Source organism: Symphalangus syndactylus, chromosome 24 (genome assembly GCF_028878055.3).
Source record: "Symphalangus syndactylus isolate Jambi chromosome 24, NHGRI_mSymSyn1-v2.1_pri, whole genome shotgun sequence".
In the NCBI taxonomy this organism is placed as follows: Eukaryota; Metazoa; Chordata; class Mammalia; order Primates; family Hylobatidae; genus Symphalangus; species Symphalangus syndactylus.
In genome coordinates this window covers 23,048,618-23,061,711 of record NC_072446.2, presented here as the reverse complement: position 1 = coordinate 23,061,711, position 13,094 = coordinate 23,048,618, and positions in this window count along the sequence as shown.

Genomic DNA, 13,094 nt, shown 5'->3' with positions numbered 1-13,094 from the left:
CTCACCTCAGCTTCCCAAAGTGCTGGGATTGCAGGCATGAGCCACTGCAATTGTAATCTACTTGAGCCCTATATACACTTATATATACTTATAGGAAACAAGGCAAAAAGAGTAATAAAAAACAATATTCTATAGAGAAGGGACACCCCATCCCAATGAGATCTTAAGTACAGGCCAGTTGTGGTGGCACACATCTGTAATCCCAACACTTTGGGAGGTGAAAGCGGGCGGATGGCTGAGCCCACTTTTTATTAAGCCCTGGGCAATATGGTGAAGCACCATCTCTACAAAAAATCAGAAATTAGTCAGGTGTGGTGGTGTGCACCTGTAGTCCCAGCTACTTGGAAGGCTGAGGTGGGAGGATCGCTTGAGCCCAGGAGGCTGAGGTTGCTGTGAACGGAGATTGCACCACTGTACTCCTGCCTGGGTGACAGAACAAGACTCTGTCTCAAAAAAATATAAAAATAGAATAAAATGAAATAAAATAAAATAAAATAAAATATCTCAAGTACAGCCATCTCATTTAAAGATAGGGAAATAAAAAGCTGATTTAGGGGAACAGGATCCCAGTGGTCAGCCAGTGAGTTGGCAGGCAAGTACCAACACCCGAGCACCCGACTTCCAGGCCAATGCCCTCTCAAAATGTTTTCTGCTCAATCCTCTCTGCAGACATCCTCTGCTGAGAAGTGTTCAGATTTTTATTAGAGGCTGAGTGAGGTCAAGTCAACCCAATTCGTCCATGTAAATACAAGTGATATAACCTTTAAAAGGTGCTGGCAAGAGACGTGTTCACTTGAAGTCAAGTTTTTTTCTTTCTCTTGGACTCCATAATACCTGTCATCATTTATTTATAATCCCACTGAGTATCCTACTCAGGATTTTTGGCACATCTGGGCACTGAGCAAGGCAAATTAATCCCCCTTCCCCCATGAATTCCTGGGTAAGAATAATTGCGTTATGAGGGTGGTTATAGGGGTACCCGAAGCCTCAAGGAAAATCGTTACATCTCTGAGTGGATGTCACTCAGGACAACGGGTCTTTGCTGTGGCCCTGCCCAGACAAAGCGCCAGCAGCCTGAGGGATTTTTCCATCAGCTTGGACTCCAGTCTTCTCACCCATCTCTCTTTTGTCACACCCCAAAGTAATAATCATAATCATGATTAAAAACAGGAGAATGATGGAATCTTCCTCTCAGTGTTGCTGAAAGAAGTAAAAAGATGAAGCATATAAAGTATTTCACACCTTGCCTAAAAGTAGTAAGTACTCATTAAGGGAAGAGTAGTAGCGATGCTAACAACGACAATATCAGCTAACATTGACTGAGCACTTCCTATATACCAGGCCCTGTTCTAAATGCTTTGCATGTGTCTGATCTCATTTAAGATTCTTTCTAGCTCTTTCACTCTCAGGCTGAATATTCTATATAAACAAGACCTATTAAATGTTAGATGATACTTGAGTGAACAGATGTCTGATTCTAGTGCCTATTCTATTTTCCCCTAGCCTGATTGTCTTTATTAAGCCCTGGGTTTCCTGGCCCAAGTTCCTGGTAAGTGGATGAACTTGGTTTTCTTTTCTTTCTTCATTTTCATTTTCTAAATTAAATAAAATTTGTTTTAGAGATGGAGTCTACGTTGCCCAGGCTGGCCTTGCACTCTTGGGTTCAAATGATCCTCCCACCTCTGCCTCTCAAGTATCTGGAATTATAGACACATACCCAGTGTGCCTGACTGAGCCTAGTTTTCTGACCAACCCAAACATTTACCCATCTCTCCTTCCTTTCTTTTGCCTATCACCTATCCATCAACCTAATCATCCCCTCATCCATCCATATACTCAGCAACCAAATTATTTAACTACATACCCACCCATCCATCTACCCACTCACTTATCTATTCATTCACTCACCCACTTACTCATCCATCTTTCTTTCCATTCATTCATATATTCTATCCATTATCCATCTTGCTACCTCCTCATCCACCTACCTATCCATTTATCCATCTATCCACCCATCCATACACCATCTGTCTTTTCACCTATCCATCTATCTGCCCATTCACCCACCCACACAACTACTCCCTCATCCACCCCAAATATTCATGCATCTATCCACCACTCAGTCCCCAGTCATCCATCCATCCACCCTTCTAATCTATCCATGTATCTACCTGCCCACCCAGCCATCTCCACCCATCTACCACCTAACATTTGCAGTAATGCTCTGTGCTAATCCCTAGCTTGTTGTTTTGGGCTCCCTCCCTGGGGAGAAAGGTGAGTGCCATCAGAGGGTCCCCACAGAGGAAGACAGATAAGCCAGTGAGCCTCTTTGTGGCCTGGACCTTCAAAGCCACTGACTTCCAGGGTCTGTGGCCAAACAATGATGAAATGCACATGGAAAATGAGACGCCCTGCAATTACATGGAAAGAGACAGAGGCTCAGCCCTCCCAATGTTACAGCTGAATGCAGCCTTCCAGCCATCCCTACCAAGCCACTCCACCATAGGGTGGAGATGGATGGAGGCACACGCTTCCAGCAGAGCAATTAGAGGTAAACTAATATCTCTTTCCCACAGAGGAGCCTGGGAACTCCAAGACGCAATGGAAAGGAGGCGAGTCAGCAAAAGGAGGAAATCAAAGCCACAGAGATCAAGAGCTAATTAACTGATCCTCCTAAGATAATGTTTCATTAAAATCCAGTTCTTCTGCCCTGTGGGGACTGATATCTCTCCTACCGCCTCTCCATTGCCCTTTTCCACCCATTCCTGAACTCATCTGCCTCCGCTCTGATCTTTCCCCAAGTCTTATCCCTCCTCCAATCCACCCTCCCCCTAGCTACTAGGGTAGACTTTTAAAGGCACAAGTCTGACTACATCACTCCCTATTTATAAGCCTTCACGACTCATTGCCTGAGACAAAGGGCGAACTCCCAAGATAAGGCAAAGGCCGTTCATTCATTTAACAGATTTCCTCAGTGCCTCTCCTCTCTCACAAGCTTGGGGATGGTAGGACACAGAAATGAGTTTCTGACCCTTGCCCTGTTTCTCCAGCTTCCTTACCCATCACTCCTTTCCACATTCATGCATTTCAGCAAAAATTTTCCAACCTCTGGCTTAGTGATAGCCAGTCCCTAGGGAACCTGCCCTCAGTATCCATGCTTTGCTCAGCTCACTGCCACATTGACTCTGGGCTTGGCCTTATGACTTGCATTTACCAGTGGAATGTGGTGGCAGTAATGCCAGTTCCAGGCCCAAGCCTTGAAAGGGTCGGGAAGCTTCTGCTTTTGTGCTCTTGGGAGCTCTGAACCACTGTATAGGCAGCCAGGCTACCCTGCTGGAAGGGATCATGTGGAAAAACCACATGGAAAGTGAGAAGCCCTGCAATACATGGAAAGAGACAGAGGCTCAGCCCTCCCAATGTTACAGCTGAATGCAGCCTTCCAGCCATCCCTACCAAGGCACCAGGCATATGAATGAAGTCATCGTGGACGTCCCAGCCTCACCTAACATCTGACTGCAGCTGCACGAGAGACCCCCAAGTGAGAGCAGCAGCAGAACCATCTAGCTATAAGCCCCATTCTCTTTCTATTAGTTCTTATGAGAGTTATTCATTCTCATGAGCTTTTTAGAAAGCGCCAACCTGGCTGGGCACTGTGGCTCATGCCTGTAATCCCAGCACTTTGGGAGGCTAAGATGGGTGGATCACCTGAGGTCAGGAATTTGAGACCAGCCTGATCAACATGGTGAAACCCCGTCTCTACTAAAAAAATTACAAAAATTAGCCAAGCATGGTGGCAGGCACCTGTAATTCCATCTACTCAGGAGGCTGAGGCAGGAGAATTGCTTGAACCCAGGAGGTGGAGGTTGCAGTGAGCCAAGATCATGCCACTGCACTCCAGCCTGGGCAACAGAGTGAGACTCCATCTCAAAACACAAACAAGCCAAAAGCACCAATCCACAAAGCCATGAGAAATAATAAAATAGTTTTGTGTTAAGTCACTACATCTTGGAGTTGTTTGTTACACAGCATGAGATATCTGATACAGGGGCCTTGCTCCTGCTATTTCCACAGCTTAGAATGTTTCTCCAAACCCAGCCATCTTCTCTACCCCACACGGTGAACTCCTATTCACCTTTAAGACCCATATTCAGCATCACCTTCGCTGCCTCCCATAGTCTGAGTTAATGTCTCTTTCCTCTGGGAAACTGTATGAGACTAACCTACAATACTAATTTTTCTGTTTCCTCCACTGACTATGAATGACAATATTTACTCATGTAATGCTCACAAGAACCCTATGAGGGAGACAGTATTATTATCCATTATCCTATTTTACAGGTGAAGAAGCTGGGACACAGAGAAATGCCCCCAAATCACCCTGGTACTAAGTGGCTCAGCAGAGATTTAAGCCCACTCAGAATCCAAGCTCTTGTCCACTGTGGCTTCTAAGTAAAGTGTAAAAAAGGTATGACATTTACTGGTTTCATTTAACACAAAATCCAGAAGTAGGTGATGCCAGGACCTGTCCCAGCAGCAGCCTAGCTGTCTCAGCATCCTTGTTTGATTTCTGTGAGTGTCTCTTGTCCACATAATCACAAAACGGCTGCCATTCTCAGCCTTTCACATGACAACTCCCAGAGAGGGAGGAAGAAGGAACATTTCCCATATTTCAGAAGCTCCCCACTGATTTTCCCAGCCATCTCATTGGTCAATACTGGATCACATGACCACCCCACCCCAGTTACTGGCAAGGGGAACCTGATATCCATGTTTGGCTTGGCCCTGTCTTGATTTGGAGGTGGGGCCCATTTTCTTGAGCACAAGGCTGCCTAATATCTGAAGAAAGCCAGGGTTTCTTCTAGTGAGGAAGATGGTCAATCAATTAGTGTCTCTTCTGCAGTGGTCAGCTCTCAGAACACCTGAAATAAAGTCACATACAGACCCTGTTCATTTTGAGGATCCAGATGTTCCAAAGGTCAATCTCCCGGATTACCATAATGTGAGTTGTCTTAGTCCCTTTGTGTTGCTATAAAGGAATACCTAAGGCTGCATAATTTATAGAGAAAAGAGGCTTATTTGGCTCAATGTTCTGCAGGCTATACAAGATGTGGCACTGGCATCTGCTTCTGGTGAGGGCCTCAGGCTGCTTCCACTCATGCTGAAAGGGGAAGGGCAGCCTGTGTGTGCAGAGATCTCATGGCAAGAGAGGAAGCAAGAAAGAGGCAAGGGAGGCACCAGCTCTTTTCAACAACCAGCTCTTGCAGAAACTACTAGAGTGAGAACTCACTTCTTACCATGGGGAGGGCACCAAGCCTTTCATGAGGGATCAGCTCCCATGACCCAAACCCCTCCCATTAGACCACACCTCCAACATTGGGAATCAAATTTCAACATGAGGTTTGCAAAGGTCAAACATCCTAACTATAGCATGGGTGCACCTGCCTTGTCTCTCCCAGGCCACTGTGAAGCTCCACGGAAGGTCCTGGGGCAATAAGATAGCACACTGCCAGCTCTTCCCCAACTCATCACCCTCCCATCCTTGCAGACACACACCTCTGAACCATGTCTCAAACGGCCATGACTCCCAAATGCCAGACAAATAATGTGTTTGCATTTTCACTGCTCCATCATGAAATGAATGAGAAAAATAGGGACAATGGAATGAGATTTGTATAAAGCTAAATTGATTTCATTTAAAGGATTGATGATGATTTACTTTCCTACTTGAACTGTCTCATGGCTTCCCAGGGCACTTAGCATAAAGCCGAGCCTCCTCTTCCTGACAAGATCTGCTCCCAGAGCGGCTCTTGCTACCCCCTCACTCAGCCACAGCCTTCCTGGGATGCTCTCTTTCTCTAGCACACCAAACCCCTTGCCTCTCTAGAGTTCTTTGGATTTGTAGTCTCTTTCTCCTGGAATGTTCTTCCCCTAGTTCTTTACAAAGCTGCTATCTCTCATCTTGATCTCAACTCCTATCGCCACCTGCCTGGAGACTTTTCCTGACTGCCTCCAAGGCCACAGGCACATCCACCTCTATGTCAGCATCCATCACCTCCTGCTGTTTGCTTGTCCTCAGCATCTGACAGTGTATTTATGCTGATTTGTTTCTTTACCGGGTGGTCTCTGCTGCCCAAATGTGAAATCTATGAGGGCGGAGACCTTGCCTGGACTAGTGCAGTCCCTTCCTCCCTGGTCTCCAGCTTCCCAGCCCTCAGCACGCACGGTGAGATGGATCCTGCTAGAATATAAGTTAAACCATGGCCCTTCTCTACCCAGATCCTTCCATGGCTGCTGGCCACACTGCCTCGCTCCTGCTCCTAGAACCTTCCCCAGAGCTTCCCATCTTCACATTTGCCATTGCATCTCTCCAGAACATTCTTTCCTCAGATACCCCAATGGTTTGTTCCTCTCATTTCCATCGAGTTTCTGTTCAAAGCTCCCCCAGGGAGGCCATTCCTGCCCACTCTCTTTCAAACCTCACTTCCCATCTCCTGACTCCTTTATTCTTCTCCAAAGCACTTATCTCCATTTGAACTGCTTTATATTTTACTTATTTGCCTCATTTCCTATGGTTTCTCCGATGAGAATGTCAGCGCCGTGAAGACAGGGATATATCATTTTTTTGGTCTGTGTTACTCACTGCCGGGTCCTGTTGTCTAGAACAGTACCTGGTACAATGAGAGATGCTCAAAATATTTACTTAAAAAGTGCATAACAGCTTTCTTGAGGTATAATTCATATATCATAAAATTTGCCCACATGGCCAGGGAAGGTGGCTCACACCTATAATCCTAGCAGTTTGCGAGGCTGAGGAGGGAGGATCATTTGAGCCCAGGAGTTTGAGACCAGCCTGGGCAACATGGCGAAACCCTCCTCTACAAAAATATACAAAAACAAAAATTAGTCAGGCAGGCATGGTGGCTCAGGCCTGTAGTCCCAGCTACTCAGGAGGCTGAGGTGGAAGGATAGCTGGAGGGTGAGAGGCAGAGGTTGCAGTGAGCTGAAATCACACCACTGCACTCCAGCCTAGGTGACAGAGTGTGACCCCTGTCTCAAAAAAAAAATTGCCCATTTACTAGTACATTCACAGAGTTTCACAACAATCACAGTGATCCATTTTAGTAGGTTCCATTAGTGGTCACTCCCTATTTCTCCCTATTTCTCCATCCCTGGAAACCACTAGCCCACTTCATGTCTCTATAGATTTGCCTATTCTGGACATTTCATCTACATTCAGTCCTATAATAAGTGGCCTTTCGTGACTGGCTTCTTTCACTTAGCATAATGTTTTCAAGGCTCATTTGTGTTGTAGCATATGTCAGTACTTGATTCCTTTTTATTGACAAATCTTATTCCATTGGAATGGGGGATACATCACATTTTGCTTATCCATTTATCAGCTGGTGGACATCTGGGTTGTTTCTGCCTTTTGGGCTATTCAGTATAGACTTTTGAGTGGGTGGTTGTGTTAATTCCAATATGAAACCTACCTTTCTGCTTTAGGGGTATTAAAATATCCTTTCATAAGCTGACAGTAGGAGTAATGTATTTCTTAATGTCCTTACCTGGCAAAATAAAACACCGTGTCTTTCTGTTGACTTTAATGGTACAAGGGTATGAAAGGCCAAAGTCTTGGAGCTGCAGATCACTAGGACCCAGGCTATAACAAAGGCTGGATCAGTGGCTCAGGGAAGCCAAGCCCTGTCCCTCTGGCCTGCCATGTGGTTCAGACCATGACTGGTAAACAAGAGAGCATAACGCAGCACTTCTCAAACTGGGGTATGGTACCCCTCTGAGGGCACATACCGATGTCCTGAAGAGAAAGACTACATTTCCCAGCCTCCTGTCTGTCCAGTAAGATGTGGTCATGTGATTGATTTCTGACCAATGGGATGAATGCAGGGGTTTTTCTCTTCTTTGCTTCACCCTCCTTCCTGCTGGGTGGAATGTGGACAAAATGGCTGGAGCTCAAGCAGCCATATTGGCCCCTGAGGTGGAAACCACTGGTTACAGATGCTAGAGGGTCCAGAAAGGAGGGACCTCATGATTGTGGAGATGTCACACCACCTCTGGCCTCCTGTATCTGCTTGAAAGAGAAAAAGAAATGTGGCCAGGCATGGTGGCTCATGCCTGTAATCCCAGCACTTTGGGAGGCCGAGGTGGGCAGATCACCTGAGGTCAGGAATTCAAGACCAGCCTGGCCAACATGGTGAAACCCCGTCTTTACTAAAAATACAAAAATTAGCTGAGTGTAGTGGACATGCCCATAATCCCAGCTACTCAGGAGGCTGAGGTAGGAGAATCCCTTGAACCCGGGAGGCGGAGGTTGCAGTGAGCTGAGATCGCACCACTGCACTCCAGCCTGGGAGACAGAGCAAGACTCCATCTCAAAAAAAAAAAAAAAGCCTGTGGTATTGAATGAAAGCATGTTAATGTATAACATGTTGCTATGTTACTTTGAGAAGTCTGTCACTCACTGCCAAATCCCATCCCACCTGATGTGCCTCCATGACCTCCTCACAGATGAGGAAACTGATGTGAGGCACATCTGCCCTGGGATATTATTTCTATACAAAGATTTGAGAGAAGAAAAAAAACAAATTTCCCTTTTTATTTCTCCCAAGGCTTATTTAATCCATTTTACCCCTTCTGTTTTATTTTAATATGAATGCATGCATTCTGGTGAAGGATGGACAGCATCCAGTGAATTTTAAAGAGGGCTTTTGTGTTGCCTGCTTGTTACCAGGGTCTGCCCCAAAATCCTCTAATGCAGCGGTCCCCAACCTTTTTGGCACCAGGGACTGATTTCATAGAAGACAATTTTTCCACTGACCCAGGGGTGGGGGCGGGGGTATGGTTTCAGGATGGTTCAAGTACATTACGTTTATTGTGCACTTTATTTATATTATTGTTACATTGTTTGAAATAGTGAGATAATTATACAACTCACCATAATGTAGAATCAGTGCGAGGCCTGAGCTTGTTTTCCTGCAACTAGATGGTCCCATCTGGGGGTGATGGGAGACAGTGATAGATGACCAGGCATTAGATTCTCATAAGGAGTGCAAAACCTAGATTCCTCGCCTGCGCAGTTCACAATAGGGTTCGCCCTCCTATGAGAATCTAATGGTGCCACTGATCTGACAGGAGGTGGAGCTCAGGCGGTAATGTGAGTGATGGGGAGTGGCTGTAAATATAGATGAAGCTTTGCTCACTCACTCGCCATTCACCTCCTGTTGGGGAGCCCAGTTCCTAATAGGTCAAGGACCTGTACTGATCCGTGGCCCAGGGGTTGTGGACCCCTGCTGTAATGGGTACCCAGTCCCTCTGCTGCCAGCCGGAGGATCACTGAAAGAAAGATCCAGAACACTGCCTCAGGCAGCAGAGGGGCCTGCATTTGAATCCCAGGTCTACTACTTCTTAGCCACATGTTCTTGGGCAAACCACTTTACCTCTCCGACCCTCTGTGTCTTCCTCTGTAAAAACGGGGATACTCATCTATGCCTTGGAGGGTGGGTAAACGTGTGACTCAGTTCTGTCTGTGAGAGGCCTGGGCCCAGAGCAAGGGACAGAGTAGATGCTCTGTGCTCTCCTGTCCCAAGAGCTTACCTCACCATTCCAGGCACAGCCAACGCCCTCCATCAGAATCACACTCAGAGGCAGTTCCACAAACAAAGATGGTTTAATAGATTTCAGCATGTTTCCACTTGACAATGTTATATGAAAATAGAATCTTTATTAAAATAGCAAGGCATAACAATCACTGCTACTCAGGAAACACTGTGTTTATTCTTTTTAATAATCAAAATCAATGACTTTGGGCAAGACCTGTGAACTCTCAGAGCCTGTTTCTCCATCTGGAGAACAGGCAGGTAGGACACTGCCAGCTCCCTGTGAGTGGGGGCCACTGGTGGGAGGAGATGGTCCTGGTAGCCGATGTGATGAGAAACACTCCTCCTTCTGTCCCTGGAGAAGGTCAGGGAGATGCCAGTGTGGCCTTAAGGCAATGCTAACACTTGCTTATCTCGTTTTGTAACAGAGAAGAGAGAGCTCTCAGCCTTGGCCACACCAGCATGGAGCCCCCTCCCCAGCGAATTTAATTTTCACAGTCACTTTCTATTTTTGGCAGTGAGTGATACATGTTATCCACTATTGGCAGCAATGTGGGGGGGGGGGAGTTCCTTTTAAAAACAAAGTTTAAAAAGCGAGTCTGTTTAAAGGAGAATATTTGGTAAACAACAATATTAAAATATAGCAAATAATAGTAATAGTAATCACAATGGTAAGGAAACACTTCATTAGATCAACTTAAGAGTATTTTATTCTTGGCCGGGCATGGTGGCTCACGCCTGTAATCCCAGCAGTTTGGGAGGCCGAAGCGGGCAGATCATGAGGTCAGGAGATTGAGACCATCCTGGCTAATACGGAGAAACCCCATCTCTACTAAAAATACAAAAATTAGCCAGGTGTGGTGGCGGGCGCCTGTAGTCCCAGCTACTTGGGAGGCTGAGGCAGGAGAATGGTGTGAACCCGGGAGGCAGAGCTTGCAGTGAGCCGAGACGGCACCACTGCACTCTAGTCTGGGCGGCAGAGCAAGACTCCATCTCAAAAAAAAAAGAGTTTTTCATTCTTGCTACTGAGCTTAAAAAGAAAGAAAGAAAGAAAGAAAGAGTATTCCTAACATATGTCCAGCAATTTTGATTCTTAAGCAAGGGATGAAGAAATACAATGGCATCCAGGTAACTTCCTAACTAGCGCGTAGCAGGTAGCTAACCCACTCATCTCTCCCTCTTTTTTTTATAGCTTCTATTTTTTTTAAAAAAAGAAAAACAACGATTAAAACAAGGGCAGGTTTAAATAATCGTCTCCTGAGCTGCACTTCAGTATCTCAGGTAACAGCTGGAGCTGCCTGGTGGGAGCATGTCTTTTCCTTGAGTGTAATTAACTAATGACTGTGGTTCCAAGGAGGTGCGACCTTTAAAGGGAATTGGCCCTTCTTTGAAGGCAGGTGAGAATCTAGTCTCAGTGACAACCCAGCCTGGTTTGGAAGGGGGAGTCATAAGGGTTTTCCCCCAGCACACCAGGGTTGCAGCCTGCGCAAGACCTTCCACAGCTATTTCTGCCGGCTTGCTTCCTTCCCTTCCCAGCCACGATGAGGCAGCTGAGGGTTGCCACGGAAACCGGCTCTGTCCTCCCACTGGAGGCTGCCAGCTCTGATTTCCCGCAGAGTTAAGAAGGAGGCGGCAGTGGGGGTCACCCAGGCGTGAAGATGGGTTTCCCTGGGGATATCCTGCCTCCTGCCAATCACAGCGTCTCTCTGGGAATCCTGGGGGTGCCTGGAGGCTGAGGCCCAGGGAAGCCCCCAAACCCCAGTGCTGCTCTGAGAAGAGACTAGCCTCTGGGACATTCAGAGGACTGGGGTTCTTTTCTCTCCCTCCAGCTAAAGCTAGAGGGACCTCATTATGTGTCTTACAAGTTGTACCCACGTTTAGGTGCCTCTGGCTCTGTCAGCTTCTGAAGTCGAAACGAATTGTCCCATCACCAGTCCCCTTGAGCCCAAAGAACAGGAGTTGCCCATCCAGCATTTGCTCCTGGGACAGTAAATCTGCCTGCAGAGTTCTACAGCTTATGAGCTATGTGGCCCCAGGCAAGTCACCTCACCTCTCAATTTTCTCATCTATGAAGTGGGCACAACCCTCCTCTTCACAGAGATGCCGTGAGGAGTAGAAAAACTGTCTGTAGGGTCTCTCGCAGGCATTTAAAGGGTCTCAATAAACAGGACCTTATATTAATAAAAATAGCATCATAAAAAAGGTTTGCAGGCCATTTTCTCTTTAAGCTGTTTTTTATTTTAATTAATTTATTTATTGAGACAGAGTCTTGCTCTGTCGCCCAGGCTGGAGTGCCGTGGCACAGTCTCAGCTCACTGCAACCTCCACCTCCTGGGTTCAAGCGATTCTGGTGCCTCAGCCTCCTGAGTAGCTGGGATTACAGGCGCACATCGCCACACCTGACTAATTTTTGTATGTTTAGTAGAGACGGGGTTTCGCCATGTTGGACAGGCTGGTCTTGAACTCCCGACCTCAAGTGATCCGCCCACCTCGGCCTCCCAAAGTGCTGGGATTACAGGCAAGCCGGGGCAAAGACAAATTTTCATCACTGATACGTTTGTTCAAAGGGTGGTGCACTCAGGTTGGGTTGGACCAATTAGCTGGTCCCCACCACCTCTTACAATGTCACTTCTAAGAGTTAGAACAGGGTCTCACACTCAGATGCCTTCAGGTCCAGGAGGCGCTGTGAATGCAGAAGCAGACCTGGTCAGAACCCTGATGAAGCCGAGAGCACATGCCCTGCATGAGGGAGGCGGCTGCCACTCAGCTCTGGCCAAGAGTTACCCTTGGGAATGTGAGCCCAGTGTGGCCAGATATACCAAGTTTTCAAGAGAAGCTGGACATTTTTAATGAACTCTCCCAAAAATGATAACAACTAAGGCTTTTTTTTTAAGTGCAGTCCAAACGAAACACGTCTGCAGACTGGATTGTGACCACAGTTGGGGCTTCTGCACTAGAATGCATGAAATTGGCACCTTCTTTTTTGGCTTGACCAGTCTAAGGAGTCCTGGCTGGCTCCTTCCAGCCATCTTGTCTGGGCTGTGTCTTCCTTAGTTCCCTATCTGAGTGCTGACACTGAGAAAGCCCATCCCCATCTGGTGCCTGTCACTCTAGAACAGAGAACTCCACTCCTCAGAGCCCAGTGTTTGGAGGGTGCCCCTGTTCTGCACCGGGAACGCATCAGCCTTGGGGGAAGCTCTCCTGCATTTTCTCAAGTACTGTGAGCAATGGGGCAATCCGGCAAATGGGGCCCCAGAGAAGCAGATCTTCTAAGGCACTCCTTTGGTTTTAGCTGGTTTAAGGATTATTGGGGGACTGACTGCTGAATGACATCAATGGACACACTGCTAGGTCTTGAGTGGCCTTTCTGTGGCCAGCATCCGCTTTGACTGGATAAGGCCCGGGCCATGCTAGCTCATAAGAACTGGGAAGGTGATGCCTCCGAGAGTTGGGGGCAGAGCAGTGAAGACTCTTAGTTCTGCC